Here is an 18,549-nt window from a genome sequence, read left to right on the forward strand (position 1 = left end):
TTCTTTTTAGAACTGTTGGAAATTGTGATCCTGGCATGATTAACGAACATACTGATGTATATGAAAAGTCAACAGATTGCTCAAACTCTTCAAATCGTGAACCACTTATTGTATACGAATCGCAAATAAGCGAAAATTCGACAGATTGTTCCAATTCTCCAAATGCAATTATGGATGCTACTTTCGAACCGTATATAGTATACGAACCACAGTTAATTGACGAGAATTCCAAACCTTCAAATGATAAAGCAGCTAGAAGCTATGTCGCTCAGAATAAGAACCGGATGTCAAAAAGCAAGCAGATGCCGAAGTTACTTCAGTTTTCAAGGATGTCCTAAAAGAATGCGCAAAAACAATCCAAGAGATAGCTTGTGCCCCTTAGCAAGATAAAATACGGGATTCAACATCGCTTTTGTTTGAAAGCTTGGCGAAAACAATTTCCAGTGCCAACTTATCACAGAATAATGTGCGCAATATTGAAAGGAAAGTTGTTGCTTTAGTTTATGAAGAACTAGCAAAGACAAGTGTTCAATAATTTCACGTCTTTAGCTGATAGGTAAACAGTCGTAAGTCCAAAAAATATATTTTGGGAAATGAGAAAAACAAGTACCTTAGTGACAATGACAATAGCAATACATCGTAAAGTTCGAAGTGTAGGCAACCAACAATATCTGAGCTAAGATCTTTTGCCAGAAGGTCAAGAAGCCATAATAAAATTGAAAAATGGTACTAATTCCATTTGGACTAAAAGTAGAGTTGCGACTGCTTACCTCTCATATGTGCCATGTATGCCATTTTGGGTCATATGTTGCCTTTATACAGAGAATGGAGACCAAATTCGAGCGTTGAAGTATGCAATTTAATAACCTATCGGTATTGAATAACGTATATTCTATAGTTCAAATTTGTGCAAAACATTGAAATTTTATTTAAAACTTGATAGCAACTAAATATACATCTTTATCTTTTGCTAGATGCACAATTTTCAAGTAATTCAACTCAGAGACTAGACTAGTTAAGCCTTTAAACAAACCTATACACTTTTTATTAATACACATACACTTTTGCTCACGCAGTTAACCCATAGTAATTTTATTATTCGTAGTTCAGGTTTTATTTCGTTTCATAAAACAATTACGTAACTTATCAAAAAATACTACAAAACTTCTAATTTGTACCTGGGTCCTTTTATGATAAAAATGTATTTTGTGTTTGTATATATTGCCGATCTAGGACTTTGGGGCGTTTTATCAGGGAAATCCTGAAACGTTTGTAACTTTCGCTAGTGCTTTGCTAGTTTGGAAGTATGCCATAATTTTTCTGAGGTATAACAGCTCCTGTACAAAAATTATGAATAGTTGCATAGATTAAAATATAAGTTTGGAAATTAATTAGACATATTTTGCTAAACTTGCATTGAGCGAATTTACTGCGCTAAAGTAAGATGGCTGAATTATGTAAGCAGCTACAATAGACCTTTGTGAGAAAAAAATTCATTTTTGCCATAAAAGTAGATGCAAATCAAAACTGGACGTATTAATTGACAGTTTTATGTTACTTCGATTAATGAAGTTTTACTACTTGATGGTAAATGTGTGTGTGTGTATTGTAAAGACATACAGCAGCGATCAGAAAAATAGCAGTGGCAATCAAATTAAATTCGCCAATTAAATTCTTTTTTTTTCGATATTTGAAGAAAAAGCTTCAATGAATTTTGTTGCTAAAACTATGCAAACCATTCGTAAAAAAGTTTACGAAAAATTCAAAAATTCGAGAGAATTCTACAAAAATTTCAAAGCTTTTATTAGAGTTCTCTGAATCTCTTTGAGTATGCAGCCTTCTATTCCTATCAATTTTAGTCTAACAAAATTATAGGTCTCTCAGAATTCGGATTGATTTTCGAAACTTTTTTCCCGACACGCATTTGGATATAAAAAAGTAATTGTTTCACGTTTTGTATAGAGAAAAATCTAAAACACCCTTCGAGAGACCTATAACTTTGTTAGACTAAAATTGATTGCACTACAAGGCTGCATACTTAAAGAAATTCAGAGAACTCTAACAAAAGCTTGGAAATTTTTGTAAAATTCTCTCGAATTTTCGAATTTTTCGTAAACTTTTTTGCGAATGGTTTGCATAGTTTTAGCAACAAAATTCATTGAAGCTTTTTCTTCAAATATCGAAAAAAGGGATTTAATTGGCGATTTAATTTGATTGCCACTGCTATTTTTCTGTTCGCTGCTGTTAATACAGAATACTTAGTTAAATTAACTTATTACATACTAAAAATATTACATTTTGAATGATTGAATGATAAAATGAATTATACTGCATACTAAATTTTCAATATATATTTGGAAATTTTTATAGAGATTTTTAAAAACATTTAAATTAACATATTTCATACTAAATATTACATTTTGAATGATTGAATGATAAAATGAATTATACTGCATACTAAATTTTCAATATATATATAATTTTCAATATATATGTATATATACGATCTATGAATGCGATAAGAATGAGTAACCTAAGTACAAATAAAAGATAATTATTTAACATTATCTCTACAAAATTTAAAGGCTAATATGGCAACGTAAATAAATACTTATAATAAATTAGAATGTGTGTGTTTCTTTCTAAATTGAGGAAAACCGTTTATTGGCTGGGTACATAACAAGGCTAAATATTATTTCGGAAAAAGCACCAAATGACATTTTATGTGGAAAAATATAGTTTTGAATAGTCACTCGATTAGTTAATAAAGGATTTTCCGTACAAATTTCCAATTATAAGAATTTTATTAGCCATTCAGGCCCTCTTGAGAAGTGGGTGGCACCCTCCGAAAACGCTAATGTTATTATTTTTTAGCTCCCGTTGGCAGTGAAGTCCAATAATTGGTACATATCTACAGGTGGCAACAAATAGGAGATTTGTATAAGGACCAAATGAGAGTGGAACTCTAAAACATATCAGTAAAAAGACGAAAACAAGTTTTGTAAAAAGAGACAGCTCATTCAAACTTAATACAAAAGCTGTAGGATAAGAGGACATTTTACTGCGCTTAAATTTTTCCAACCCTAGTTTACCGTATATTTTAAAGCTTCACTTTTAATATTATAAGCTTTGGTAAAATAAAAAACCTAGCTACATATGTCCGCATTGGTATTTTAAGGTACGTTTGCGGATTTCACACAGATCGCATTGGCCTTTCTAGTAAGTATTCCGCTAGTTCCTCTCTCAAACTAAATGCTTCATTTGTTGATCGATTGGAATGAGCAATTCGAATAGGTGTCATTCTTGTTAAAAGTTGTCCACAATCGAAATTCCCATTTTCATCACTGCTGGCTCTGTTCGGATCGAATTATCCACTACTACTGTCAAGCATTAAATAATTGTGCAAGACTATAGTTGCTAAGACAATTTTGTCCACATTTTCTGGAGCAGCGTGAATCGTTATATGAAGAACTCTCCATCTATTTGCTAATATAGCAAAGGTGTTTTCAATGTGCACTCGTACGGAGGATAACCTTTTGTTATAATTTCGTTTGGCGGGTGACAAATTTCGACCAGGCGCATAAGATTAGGCTTCAGAGGAAATGCACTGTCACCGACGAAAAAATATGGAAATATTTGGTCCGTACCTATTTGAAATATGGCATCAATTAACTGAAACCTTATTTGTTATAAACATTTTACCTGGAAGGTTATCTGGGGGAGGAATTTCCAGGTCGTTTCTTAGAATCATGTTACCAAATACGCTTCGTGCCAAAATTCCCCCATCGCTTTGGCTTCCCAACGCACCAACGTCTACAAATGAAAACGTATAGCTATCATCGCATATTGCCATCAGAACTACACTGAATGTCTTTTTGTAATTAAAAAAGAGTGAACCGCTACGTTTGGGGCAAACTACTCTCACACGTTTGCCGTCCACCGCGCCGAGACAATGTGGCATTCCAGTTTTTGCATAGAACCTGTCCAAAATATAAATATTATATAAGTATATATAGTTACTAAATACCATACTTCAATTGGAGCAAACCTGTCTGCAATGTTTTTCAATTCGGTTTGATTTGGTTGGGCAAGGTAAATTTCGCGTAGTCCATGCCAAATTGCATCGCATGTCTCGTATATTATTTTCCTAACTGTAGAAACACCCAATTTATATGACCAAGCTAAATACTGTGGATTACAGCCTTGTGCCAAGAACCTGTTGAAACTCCATTTTTACACAGATATGTAGTTTATAAAATTACTTACATCAAAGTGATACCCAAACGGATTTCTTCACTTATTGGTTCTCTTATGGAAAAACGTTGAAGTCGCTCTCGTAACAAATTCAGGAGCGCATTAAACTTTGCAACATTCATACGTAATGCCTTGAAGAAATGTTCTTCATCTGAGAGTTTCAACTGTGCGAAGGAAGTTTCGTGGAAGCTCAGAGTCTTCCTTGTACGATTAACTGGCCGCACCCACCATCGCCGCTTCAACTGCTGGCACACCTCGCGATATATATTCACCATTACAAAAATGATGTTTATAATTTTAAAAATTTTCAACAAACGCCATCTGTTATTCATTTTTTGTATATACTGCTAATGCTGCTTTAAATTGAATACATTACCCACAAGAAATGCTCACTAATATAAGAAATTATTTTCCATTGAAGAAATGACAGAAAATGTCAGAAAATATCGCCGCCGCTGTCTATTGTGTTTAACTGGACGAAATATCTGAGCGTAAATTTGAAAAATGTCATCGCCCGACGCGGCGTATATCGTCGCCGCTCGGCATTGTGTTTACAGCTTTAAACTGCACTTTTGGCCTGTTGCCTAACGTCGCCCTCTTTTATATCTGCCGCAGTGGAAGAGAAAGCTATCCCAGAGGGAATGCTTTTACATACACACTCAAAATTCCATTTCGGGTTTCCCGTATTTTCGTTTATACATCCACACACTCATACATTCATACACTTAAACGTTTACACCAACTAACACTCACACAGGAATATAACTTGCAACCCGAAGGCATTTTACGGATTCGTAAACTCTAAACGCAGGGTGAAAGGGTTTCCATCATCCATGAAATTCCAAGATAATATTTCCAGCGATGATCAAGAGATCGCCGACTTCTTTGCGGAATTTTTCAAATCAAATTACTCTATTGAGACCAACGTTTCACCTAATGAATACCCATACCATATTGATTCATGTTATTCAATCAGAGCTCCATTTATATCTTCAGAAGATGTATTATCTTATTTAAAAACTTTAAAAGTATCATATTCATACGGCCCCGACAGGATCCCGACACACTTTCTTAAAAAATGTGTCGCAAACATCTATCAGCCGCTAACAGATTTATTTAATTTATCTTTAATTTATGGCGTTTTCCCAACAATATGGAAGGAATCTTTTCTTATTCCGCTTCATAAAAATGGAAGCAGGTCTTCAATAGAAAACTACCGAGGCATAGCAAAGTTATCCGCTATCCCAAAGTTATTTGAGGCTATTGTTACCCACCACCTAACATTCTCTATTTCCCCCATAATTGCAAGCTCGCAGCATGGGTTCTGTAAGGGCAAATCACCTATCACCAATTTACTAGAATTTACCACCCACGTTTCTAATGGATTTAGAAAAGCCTTCAAAATGATGTAATTTACACCGATTTCAATAAAGCTTTCGACAAAGTATCACACCCATTACTTATTCATAAGCTCAGTCAACTCGGTTTTCAACCCCGTCTTATATGTTGGATTTCTTCGTATCTTGGTTATCGTACGCAAAAAGTAATCTTTAAAAATACACTTTCTGGGGTCATCAATGTTTCTTCTGGTGTTCCTCAGGGCAGCCATCTTGGTCCGATTCTGTTCTTGTTGTTCATAAACGATATATCTGGTACAATTAAATACTCAAAAATCTTGATGTACGCAGACGATGTAAAACTTTTCAAATCATGTGCCTCGGTTGAGGAACATTCCTTGCTTCAAATGGATTTAAATCACTTGGTTACCTGGTGCAATGTAAATTATATGCCGCTCAATCTCAAAAAATGTAAATTCATATGTTTTTCTCGGAGAGCTTCGCCACCAGCTTCATATACAATTAACAACTATATTAATTTCTTGTATTCCGGCCTTTTAGTTAATATATTCAAAGAATGTTTGAGCTCTAGGCCAATATATACATATGTTTATTAAAATACAGCAAATGTGTTTAAACAATGTATATTTATTTGTCGAATGGTTTGTCTTGCCAATATTTCGACTTCAATCTGAAGTCATCTTCAGGACTGAAAAAAAACGAAAAACATTTATAGAGACATTGGTACATACATACATAATTATACAATTGTCGCAAGTGCCAACTTACACTTATGACTGCAGAAGAGTTCTCTCCATTTGTGATGAAGTCTACCACGAGGAGAATATAAAAGCAATAAAAAACATATTAGAGAATAATGAGTTTCCAACACATATAATACAGAGCTATATAAGAGATTATTTCGTAAAATTAAATACAAATAAACCAACTAATGATACAAAGAAAATGTATAAATCGACCACATTTGTATCTGGTCTGTCTAATAGAATAAAATATTCAAACATATATGACAGAGAGAAATTTAAATTAGCTTTCAGATACAACAATACGTTGCAACAGAGGATTTTTAGCAATACGAAAAGCAGAATAGAGAAATTTGATAAATCGGACGTTATATATAAAATTAATTGTAATGGCGACGGGTCCCACGTATGCGACAAAGTATATGTGGGGACAACTAAATCGAAATTGAAGACGAGGATTTCCGGACATAAATCAAATATCAAAAATCGTGACAAGCCTAATGACAATAAGACAGCTTTAACTCAGCACTGTAGAACCACTGGACACTCTCCCGACTTGGAAAATGTAACAATAATGCAGCATGAGAGAAACAGCAATAAACGCTATATACTTGAAATGTTACACATAATAAATACACCAAGTGACAAACGCATAAATTTCAAATCAGACACAGACCATTGCGCCTACGCCTATAGAGAACTTATCAACAACAACAAAAAAGGCTTATAATAAGAGTGTGACTTCGTTTGCACAATTGTTCACCTGCTGCTGATGTGAGCGTCGCTTACGGTTGGAGAATTAATGTATTGTTGTTTGTATAAAAATTTGTTTACGATTACTGTATTTTATTGTTTATGTTTTTAATGTTCTTTTACCCTTGTTTGTTAAAATACAAAATATAAAGTTAGTCGACCAGGTGCAGTCATAAGTGTAAGTTGGCACTTGCGGCAATTGTATAATTATGTATGTATGTACCAATGTCTCTATAAATGTTTTTAGTTTTTTTCAGTCCTGAAGATGACTTCAGATTGAAGTCGAAATATTGGCAAGACAAACCATTCGACAAATAAATATACATTGTTTAAACACATTTGCTGTATTTTAATAAACATATGTATATATTGGCCTAGAGCTCAAACATACTTTGAATATATTAACAACTATAGTCTCGAAACTGTGAATAATTTTATTGACTTGGGAGTCATGATGGATTCCAAACTTAGTTTCAATCTTCATATTAATGCTACAGTGAATAAAGGCAAAGGTGTTTTTGCATTTGTTAAACGGTGGTCAAAAGAATTTAACGACCCTTACATAACTAAAGCACTTTTTACAACATTAGTTAGGCCAATATTAGAATACGGCTCGATAATTTGGAATCCGCGTTATCAAGTCCATGCAGACAGTCTCGAATCAATACAAAAACAATTTTTACTATTTGCCTTAAGAAATTTCCAATGGGACTCTTTAACTAATCTTCCACCTTATAGTAATCGATTAAAGCTTATCAATCTTCCAACTCTTGCTAGTCGAAGGGAAATGCTTGGTGTGATATTTATGACAAAACTTTTAAATGGATCAATTTCGAGCCCATTCCTTCTGAATTAAGTGAACTTTTGCGTTCCCTCTCGGACATCGAGACACTTCAAACCTCTTCTGCTGAAACAATGTAGAACGAATTTCGAACAAAATGAACCTTTTCGGCGTTTATGCCAAGATTATAACTCTCACTCAAACACATTTGATAGCTCGGACTCCCTTTTTTCTATAAAAAAGATTGTTCTCACCTCTCTAAATTAATGTATAATACGTTTGCTTCTGTTCTCTTTAAGTATTACGCTTGGCTGATGAAATTTCTTCTGTAGCTGAGCAGTCTCAGATCGTGACGCTTGACAAACCGCTGCCCATCAAAGACTCAAAGACAGATACATTTAGTTCGTGTCTTCACTGCAATGTTGCTACGCCATCAGCAACATCGTATCTACTGCAGACACAATGTTGCCGTTGTGCAACCTTTTGTTTCCCGTCCAACGTGTGGCCTCGACCAACGACTCAATGCCGGGCTTAATTTTATTGTTAACGCTTGTTTCTATGGCTACATCTACATACTAAGTCACTGGGTTACTTCTACTCCTTATACCATACATAACCTATATCACAGATACAATCTAAAATCTAGAATAATTTAAAAAAAAATTAAATATCACAGATAATAAAACTTATTAAAAAAAAATAAAATAAAATATCACCGGTAATAAAAAAAACTATGAAATAAGACGATTAAATCAAATAAAATATCACAAATCATATAGTCAAGTAAAAAAAACACAAAAAAAATATATATAAAATAAAAAATAAATAAAAATCTAAATAAATGCAAAAATAATCAAATAAATATAGAGTCAAGGAAAATAAAAAATAATTTAATAAAATAATCACATACGTCAATAAATTAATAAATACAATATGTTAATTAATAAATAAATAAAATACGTCGATAAATAAATAAATAATAGAACAAAAGTTCTAGCACTACAAAGAAAATTTAACTATTTTGCAAAAATGTCTTTAGCGTGGTTTACGCCGATCTTTTTCCCATTGTTGTCGCCAAGCTCATACATCCAATTCCCGATTACATTTAAAACTATACATTTAATTTGTTTCGGACTAGCTTGGCATTATAATTGTCCATTTGTGAACTTTGCTTAAAGTTTCAGCGGTATACCACTTGTCCAATCTTAAATCTAACATCCCTGCTTCTAGTATCGTAAATTTGCTTACTTCTCTCATGGGCCAACTTCAGTTCTCTCATAATCTTATTCCTAATCAGTTGCAGTTAGCCACATGAAGCCTCTACCTCGCAATCAATACCCTTTACCGCGGCCAGTTTTCGGTATAGCTCATATGATGCAGCATGCTGTATCATAGGCATACCGAAAGTGGCGTAGTACGGGAACATGTTGATTGCTGCATGTGTAACGCTTCGGAGTGCAAATTCGGCATCACTGACACATTTGTCCCAATTCTTTTGATTCGCTTTTATAAATGATCTAATGATCTGTAGGACAGATCGGTTTACCCTCTCTGCAGCGTTATAAAAGTCAGTTTTTACATGTTTTGTGCCATATTTCTCTAAAAAGTTACCGAACATCTCAGAAACAAACTGTTTTCCGTAGTCCGATTGAAAGTATTCGGGCACGCCAAAAATATGAAGACATCTTTTTCCAAAAACTTTACTACCTCAGCTGAAATTGCTCTTTTCATTGGTTTTAAGAATACGAACTTTGAAAAATGATCTAAACATACAAAGACATACACATTACCATCCCTAGAACGTGGATAGGGACCCATAAAATCAATAAACAAACGTTGGAAAGGTTACTCTGTGAGCTTTTGTTTACCCATCATCGATTGCTTGAGAACGTTTTGTGTCTTGTTGATTTTGCAAGTTTCGCAATCTTTTACGTGAGCATGGCCAGTAGTATTTTTGACGTAGTCGGGATAATGTTTTGTGGATGCCACCATGACCAGCGGACGGTGAGCTGTGAGACGACTCGACCAGCCCCGGTCTCAGACGGACGGAACCCAGAGCTTTCAGGTCTGGTCCGCTAGAAAATCGTTCCCCATGTCGAATTGCATCCGTTTATAAACGTAACCGTCCGATAAACACAAATCTGGTAACTTATCTTTGTTCTCGGTCACCGTCTTTTTCAACTCCGTATACTCCTCCGACTCGAAGCACGGTGACTCGAGACACACGTCTATGGCTCTATCGTTCGTCAGTATTTCGTCCATGTGTATTCGTGCGAGTGTGTTAGGAACCACGTTTTGTGCACCTTTTCTATGTTGAATATCGAAGTCATAACCCTGGAGTTTCAAACTCCATCTTGCCAACCTCCCAGAAAGATCTTTCTGATTCATGAGCCATTTGAAGCTGCCATGATCAGTTATGATCGTGAACTGGGTTCCCTTCACGTATGGTCGGAATCTCTTGACACTCACGATGGAGGCGTAGCATTCAAGTTCCGTAATGCTGTAATTTTTCTGCGCCTTATTTAATTTTTCCGAAACGTAGGCAATAGAACTTTCGTTTTGGTCATCGTCCAACTGAAACAAAACCCCTCCCACTCCGTCAGTTGATGCATCACATTGAATATAAAAACGACGATAAAAGTCAAGATGTGTGAGCACCGGTGCAGTAACCAAACTCTGCTTTAAAATTTCAAATGATTTCGTTGCTTCGTCCGTCATTGAAAACTTTTTGATTTTGTTTTCCTTGAGGCAGTCGTGCAGCGGAGCTGCAATATTCGCGTAGTCCTCTATGAAACGTCGGTACCAGCCCGACATGCCCAGGAACCGTCGTAGTTGCTTTGGGGTTTTCGGAACTGGAAAATCCTCACAGCCACCACTTTATTGGCATCTGTCCTTATACAACCATCCCCGACTACGTACCCTAAATATCGTACCTCCTTAAAACAAAACTTGCTCCTTTCTACATTAATCGTCAACTTTGCCTCGCGAAGACACCGAGCGACCTTTTCCAACAGACACATATCAGAACACACTAACAAATCATCCAAATAAACAAAAACACATTCACGTAAAGCGACCGGAATTACCTTGTCCATAAGACGACACATACGTTGTGCTGCATTGCACAACCCGAAAGGCATTACCGTGAATTGGTATAGGGGTCGGCCACGGACAGTGAAGGCAGTCTTTTCGCAGAACTTCTTCTCGAGGGGTATCTGCCATAAAGCGATTTTAAGGTCAATTTCGGAGATAAAGCGTGTGTTCTGCAACCTGCTGAGGATTCCATCGATGTGGGGTAAGGGGTATGCGTCTTTAATCGTCCTCTCATTCACCTTTCGTGCGTTCAAACAAAGACTATTCTTTGTGCCCTTTATCACGAGCGAAACCGGCAAATTCCAACTGCTATTTGATTCTTCGATTACTCCCATGCTCAGCATTCGGTCCAGTTCTGCGTAAATATGTTTTTGTATGGCAGGCGAAATTGGGTAATGGTGTTGCTTGACTGGAAAATTCTCGTCTAACACCTCGATCACGTGCTCCCTTTATTTGTCCGGCCTAACCCCAATACCGCGAAAGACGGGAACTGGGCCTTCACACGCTCCAACATGTTTCTTTCTTCTGTTGTTAAAACATGTTGCACGGCAGCAAACGAAAGATCCCCCTCGGCGGGCACGAGCTCCGCCACACTGGCAACATTCACACTCCCATTCACACCTCTACTAACAACACTCATACCGAATGCCTGCCAAAAGTCGACGCCTAGATAGACTTCTTGTTGAAGGCCGGGAACGATTAAAGATTCAAGTTCTCTGGTGGTGTTATCCCACACCACAAGTAGCGTTATTACCCCTACCACGGCGGTTTCCTCCCCGTTCGCAGTCCGGATGTTTTGGCCTTTGATTGGCATAATCCAGGCTTCCTTTCCCCGAAGGAGTGCAGCTGAGTCTTTGCCTAAGCAGCTGGCACTCGCCCCTGAGTCCAAGAGAGCCAGGACCTCGTGACCTCCTATACTTGTTTTTGCAAAAAACCGATTGTCCCCTTTTACAGTAACAATCGTCGCAATTATTTTCCTCCTCAACCTTTTAAAATATCTCCTCTTCTCTCGCATTTTCTCTATCTTGTTAAAATGTCTGCTCTCCTTCATATCCTTGTTCATCGACTCACAAAATATTCTTCGCCTAGCTTCCTCATATTCTAATTTTCGTTGGTGTAAACCTTTCATTTCCCGCCTTTCGGTTACCCCTCCCTCTACTTTAATACCATTATCTTTCTTTTCCCCCTTCAAAATCTTTACTGCTGGGTTGCCGGGTTGCCTGTCTTCTGGCTGGAGTCCCCGGTCAACTCCGCCAGTCTCGGGTTTCCCTGCTGGGGCTTAAAAACACTAAAGGACGAATCACTACCATAAGCAAAACAGACCATATTGTGAAACGAGGACGTACACTTACTCGGCTTTTTTGCTTCTGCCGGGGTTTTCACAAAGTGATCCACCGGCATACCGCACGAAAAACACAACATCAAGTGGAAGGGAGAAGCACAAAAGGAATTCACAGTCGACTTAGATGCAGGACTAACAGAAGGACGAACACTATTGGGATTGGCTGCGGTTTGATTTAGGGGTTGAGGTTGTGGTTGGTATTGGGGTTTCCCAACAAAAGCTACGACTTTTGTTGCCTCTTCTACCCTTGGCTGCTCAAAATCAACTTCATTAACCACCCTAGTCCTACTCTTATTCTCTTTAATAAGTTTTTCGGCTCTGTTGAAATCCGCTTTGAGCTCCACCAATGAGTCCATTTTTATGGCGAAGGTCAAGTTGGCCAGATATGGTTTAAGGTTGCCCCTGATTGTGCCACCACCAATGAGTCCATTTTTATGGCGAAGGTCAAGTTGGCCAGATATGGTTTAAGGTTGCCCCTAATTGTGCCAACCAATTCCCTCTCAGGGATCCTCTTCCGCAAAGGGAACGTCATGTTGTGGACTTCTGCATAAAAGTCGTCGAAAGCTTCCGCGGGCAGCTGTTTCCTCTCCATTATTTCACGGATTATTTCATAGTCGGACTAGGCAGTCTTGAAGTGGCTCAGCAGCTCGGACTTTAGCTCAAAGTAGCCATAGTTCGGCTCCTCCGCATGGTCTTCAAGGACCTGCCAATACCACTTCCAGGCACCGCCGGAAACAAGACAATGAAAGTCCGTGAAAAGCTGGAATTAGGAAATATGATGCTGCTCGCGCATCCTCTCCACCCGAAAGATGAAGCTTTCGACGCCTATACCTTTTCCGGTCCCATCGAATTTGATGTGCCATTTTTCCAAATCCAACTTTTTCCACCTTGGAGAGTCACTACTATTTTGCTCAGTAATCCAACTGCCACTCGGAATACCGCTACGGGTAGCAGATGCACCCACGTTCTCGCTATCGGACATTTGGCACACCAAATCGATTTTCTGCGAGAAATTGAAACTAACCCCCGTCTCGTTAAACGACTCTCCGTTCGCCAAAGAGACCGTAAGCGGACGTACAGGGCCAAACGAACCGAAAATCCGCGACGCACACCTATTAAAATGGTCCGTAGGCACAAAATCTATGGGCCGCGGAATCCCTGTGTCGATTTGTGTGAAAAGAGAACCAGCAATCTGGTTTTCAAGACCCCTGGCACGACTCCTCGTAACACGCCTATTGGAATCTAAAATTCCCAATCCCCTAAAAGGTCTTTCCTCGGTATGTTTGTCCTGGCTTTTGTCAGGCATTCACTGTCTGCAGCGGCAAAAAAACTTTTAACCAAAAATCCAAAAAAACAAACACAAGAACAATCAAAAAATAAAAAGAGCGAACTAGAGATTTTATCCCGGACACCCTTATACCTCCAAGGACACGATATCCAGACCGCGACCCAAATGGTGAGCAAAAAAAAAAAACGAAATTATGCGAAAAAGAAAAAAAATGAGATGCAAAGAAAATATTCCAATAGAAAGAATCTGTTTGTATTTGCAGATCCAAATAAGAAAAGGGTAAATATAAATCAACAGAGGAAATAGCTCCAAATTCAACCAAAACCCAATAAAGAAAATATATAAATAATGGATATTAAATAATAGATAAAAATTACATATATTACATATATTGTAAAAATTCAATCCAATTATTAAGTAATATGTTTGTGGGTATGTATGTATGTGTATGGTAATTCAAGTAATTTGTGGATTTATGAGTATGAGGAGAAAAAAACTTACACGTTAATATCAAAAACAAAAATTCTGAAGTATATAAAAAAAAAATTATTAAAACTGAAGTTAAATTCAGGGGCTATGTGCGTGTGTATGCGTGTGAGAATTCAAAGAGTGTGCGTTTGGGTGGAAATATATTATGTATATGATAATCGAAACAATAGAAACTTAAGACTTACAAAAGTGAGAATTCAAATTATATGTTGGCTTCTGTGTGTATGAGTAGCAAGAAAAACTTTTTAATTTTTTGCCTTAAATGTCTAGTATCCAACCCAAAAAATTTTACCCAAAACCAAAAGCAAAATAACTGTGATATCAAACATTAAATGCAAATAATATTTTTGACACCTAGATATCTAATTTCGACGATTAAAGGCATAAAACTGAAAAAAAATTTAACTAAAACTAAAACCAATCTCTAACACTATGTTTGTGTGTGTGAACTAGTTAGATGTAGACGTTGTATAAGTTGATAACAGGAAAAGTCTATAAAAAAATTAAAAAAATTGAGATTGCAAAAAAAAAGGTAAACGAAATAGCGTAGTCTGTATGGATGAATACAACCAAGATAAACCAATAAAAAAAGGAAAAAGTATTAAAATTACTTGAAACCAAAATTCAAACCTTATTTTTGTGGTTGTGTTACCCAAGGTAGGTATGTTCGTGGTTATCGAAACCATTAAAGGCAACTATGAAACAAACTAAGAAAATATTAAGTGTGGTTCAAAACACAAAAATAAATGCAACGCAAATGTTAAGTCTCTACAACGATAATCGAAATATGCATCGAATGCAATTTACATCCAAACAAAAAAATTTTTAAATTTTCGAAAAAAAAAACGCAATTCAAAAAAGATGCTTGGAAATAATCCTACTAAGAAATAATCAGTAAAAAAAAATTGTTAATAACTTCGAAACTTCAAAAATATTAAATTTTGAATTTGAAGTAAAAAGTTAACAAATGAGATTTAATGTATTTGTATTGGTGTCTGTGGTGCTGCCTAGGCGAAGGTTCAGCGAAGGTGGTAAGTCCGTATCTATGTGTTTGAAGTCTGGTCAATCGTGCATTTCGTGGAAGTGTGGGACTTCACGTTCAAGAACTTATTCCTAAGTGTGGATGCCACACCTCCTACTCCTAAATATCGTGGCGACGACTGTAAATCTCACTTACCGGGAATGCTATACTCCCGGTAAAGCAGCTTGAACAGCTAGCCACGATCTCCTACCTCAGTCCGTCGCTAGCTAAGTGTCATGCCAGTTACCACTTTTTCGAACTGCTGAAGTTCATCAAAGGAACTCTGACATGGACACTCGGCTAATCCCTATCCTCTGGTCATGATAACACTTGTGGATCAGGTGAACCCAATCGGCGTTGCCATTATGACGATCCCTGTCCTGTCAAAAGACGGAAATAAGGATTGGGTTTGGGTGGGTAAAAAGAATTAAAAAAAAATTGGAAAATCTAAGGAAGGGAAGTTTAAAAAAATTAAGAAATTCAAAAACGACAAATACGAAATAATTAATTAAAATAAAAATGGGAAATTTAAAATAAGAGATAATTAATTAACGTGGAAATGAAAAATTGATCGGGAAATTAACGTTGGAAATACAAAAGCTTAAAACTGATAGAAAATTTTGGAAACTAAACAAAATTAAAGCGGATCATGAAGTATTAATGTAGATTAAAATAAAACTAAAAAAAATAATAACTACAAATTTAAAAATGATTTAACAAAAAATGGGAAGACATAAAAGGTGCGCCATTGTTACGTGGTTGACTGTTCGGAAGGCGAGGAGCGGCGGTAAGCAGGTATGCTTGCATCCCATGCTAGCTCGTCGTCTTGGGCGGGGCATTTCGCCACCGTGCCCACTCACAGCCAAATGAACAAAATAGGGCTTCATACCTGCATGTGTATTGAAGGGAAAGAAAAACTGAAAAAGATAGAAATAGACGTGAGGGGCAAAATTATAAAGGGGAACGCATAAGGGCGAAAAAAAGGTGAAGGCCTGTCCTGTAAGGTGGAGTCTTACCTCCCTCTGCAGTGGAAATTGCACCGCACCGTGGGCACTGCACTGACTTCTATCTACTTACAGTGCCCCCAAACCTGACACCAGTCTATCCGTCTGTCACTTGGTCATTTTTCCCTACCACTCACCTTCACCTTACCTTGCCACGCTCAAGCGCAGCACCAACACCAAAAAGTTAAATTTAGCCCTGCATAATTATACGTTTACGATTGCATCCAAACATGTTTTTTTGTTTAACTTTATTAACAATCTAATTTTGCTTAGAACTATACCCTAGAACTATCTATCCTATGGTATGCAAAAAAAATGTTAGCAGAAAAAAACCCCGCTTAAAATTAAATTTCAAAAAGAAGCAAAACAAAATGATAACATAAGTTTTCAATTCAATTCACTTATATTCAATACAATTTTTAGTAAAGGAAAACAAAAAAAAAAAAAAAAAAAGCCAGAGATGAGATATTTCTTATACTAGTAAAAAAAGCCACCGTGGTGTGATGGTAGCGTGCTCCGCCTACCCCACCGTATGCCCTGGGTTCACACCCCGGGCAAAGCAACATCAAAATTTTAGAAATAAGGTTTTTCAATTAGAAGAAAATTTTTCTAAGCGGGGTCGCCCCTCGCCAGTGTTTGGCAAGCGCTCCGGGTGTATTTCTGCCATGAAAACCTCGCAGTGAAAACTCATCTGCCTTGCAGATGCCGCTCAGAGTCGGCATAAAACATGTAGGTCCCGTCCGCTCGATTTGTAGGGAAAATCAAGAGGAGCACGACGCAAATTGGAAGAGAAGCTCGGCCTTATATCTCTTCGGAGGTTATCGCGCCTCACATTTATTTATTTATTTATAAAAAAAATTTGTGAACCACCCTAATGCACCATCCTACCAACTAGAATCTTTTAATCTACAGATATGAAATTCAAGCTAAGTGCAAAAAATAGTAAACCAAAAATTTTAAAACCCGAATCCCTGACCTACCGCAATAGCGTAAGTAAATACTTTGCACAAAGCAAAAGTAGGTCATCGAAGAAATAAGGAATTTATAGGTATGTCAATGTAAATATATGTTTGTGAGGTTTTGTGCATGCACATATATTATTCCGATTTTTTTTGGCGTCGCCAATTCCTCTTCTAATTTTTCAAGACTAGGAATTGACTGGCAATATATGTACATACATTCACGTGCATATATACTTCTCCAAATTTACAATATTGTCACTCACCGTGTTACTCACTCCGTTGGAGGCGCCTGCATGATGTGGAGTACGTGAGCTGTAAAGAGAAAACACTCAAAGCATATATGCTCAATGCACATACATTTATCCGGTACAATATTTTTTTCTTTTCTCAATACTCAGCCACATCACTCGCTTGTGATCTTGGACGTTGAGTTAGTTAATTCAGCAAAGCGTCGATGGCAAGACCAAAATGCCTGCTACTATGTACGTGCCTATTCAAAAAAGAAATGGGCTAGTTTTCTGGTTTCTTTCCGGGATGAGAGTATATCGGAGACCCCAGAGACCCCAAGGGAATTACAGGAAAGAAAAAAATGCAGTAAGCGCCAAAAAAAAAATATTAAATTAAAGAAAATTTAGATGAACCACATGGGTTCTTACACAGTGTGTGACTGAACTTGTGAAAAATAGAAAAATGAACGAGAAAAAACTTGTCCATCCGTTTACAAATTTACTTATATCCCCTCTAGGAGTGACCGGCACAACTCCCTAATTTATTAAAACAGAACTACCCTGCCTAACTTTGCGTCCTCCAGACACCCTTTTGTCGGAAACGGCTACGTACGCGTAACAGTGGCGCACACCACACTAGTGAGCTGCTGCCTGCCCCCTATGATCCAATTCAAGAGTTTAAAGATGAGCTTGAACTACTTGAAGACGATTTGTGTGATGAAACCGGTAACGTGGTCGTCGTTGGAGATTTCAATGCTAGGGCTGTTGAGTGGGGAATGCCCCATACTAACTCCAGAGGAAGGCTAATGCTAGAAATGGCTGCCCAACTCGGCTTGGTTATTTTGAATACCGGCACGACCCCGACATATCGGCGACCAGGCTTTGGACACTCTATACCTGATATCACATTAGTATCGGAAAACCTGCTGTCAAAAGCGGCTGAATGGAGGGTGATTGAGGATCTCACGGGTAGTGACCATAACTACATTACCTTCCATCTTAATGACTCAGGGCAAAGTAGCACAGGGAGACTGCCCCGTATGAAAAAAAATGGGACGCCTCTAAGGTTGACGCTGCAAAGTTCTCCGCTATTGTACAAGCGAGCGCACGGCAGATAGTCTACAGTGCCGAAGCGGCGAATGCTACGGTAGAAGCCACCACGCGTTGCCTGAAGCACGCATGCAAGACCTCAATGCCACGAAAAGGGCCTTGGAGAGGTGAAAAACAAGTGCAC

The 18,549-nt window shown here is 37.4% G+C and overlaps 1 protein-coding gene and 1 long non-coding RNA gene across 11 annotated transcripts in view; both read right to left on the minus strand.

Moving 5' to 3' along the window:
• Positions 1–18,549, minus strand: part of CaMKII (Calcium/calmodulin-dependent protein kinase II) — a 3,892,153-nt gene that overhangs the window by 1,170,934 nt on the left and 2,702,670 nt on the right. The window lies entirely within an intron of this gene.
• On the minus strand, positions 3,945–4,349 carry LOC137234290 (uncharacterized). Its single transcript, XR_010947767.1, has 3 exons — positions 4,267–4,349; positions 4,049–4,216; positions 3,945–3,980 (listed from the first exon to the last, which is right to left on the minus strand). It is a non-coding gene; the product is annotated as an uncharacterized lncRNA (long non-coding RNA).

This window comes from Eurosta solidaginis, chromosome X (genome assembly GCF_040869045.1).
Source record: "Eurosta solidaginis isolate ZX-2024a chromosome X, ASM4086904v1, whole genome shotgun sequence".
In the NCBI taxonomy this organism is placed as follows: Eukaryota; Metazoa; Arthropoda; class Insecta; order Diptera; family Tephritidae; genus Eurosta; species Eurosta solidaginis.